Genomic DNA, 346 nt, shown 5'->3' with positions numbered 1-346 from the left:
TAGGAACTTCCAAAACCGCTCGAGAACCCTTTTGAACCGCCAAGGACCATCCAGTACCTTTAAGAACCTCCGAGACACTTCAGAAACCCAGGGAACATTCAAGAACTTTGAAAAACCTCCAACAACTCCCAACAAAATCCCTCAATTACCCATGGAACCTCCAAATACATTGAAGGGCCTCCAAGAGCCAGATGGACCTTCAAGAACATTGAAGAACCTTCAAAAACATCCAAGAACTTTGAAGATCCCTGAAAGAACCCCAAACTCCTTACCCACCCCTGAAATACCTTAAGAACCCATGGAGCCTCCAAAAACATTAAAGAATAACCCTCAATACCCCCCTCTC

At 44.8% G+C, this 346-nt stretch overlaps 1 protein-coding gene across 1 annotated transcript in view; it reads right to left on the bottom strand.

Annotated features, from left to right (window-relative positions):
* LOC119586980 overlaps positions 1 to 346 on the bottom strand; it is a gene marked incomplete in the record, with an annotated part of 81,895 nt that overhangs the window by 12,813 nt on the left and 68,736 nt on the right.

This window comes from Penaeus monodon, chromosome 22 (assembly GCF_015228065.2).
Source record: "Penaeus monodon isolate SGIC_2016 chromosome 22, NSTDA_Pmon_1, whole genome shotgun sequence".
Lineage (NCBI taxonomy): Eukaryota > Metazoa > Arthropoda > Malacostraca > Decapoda > Penaeidae > Penaeus > Penaeus monodon.
This window is presented reverse-complemented; position numbering and strand designations above follow the sequence as displayed.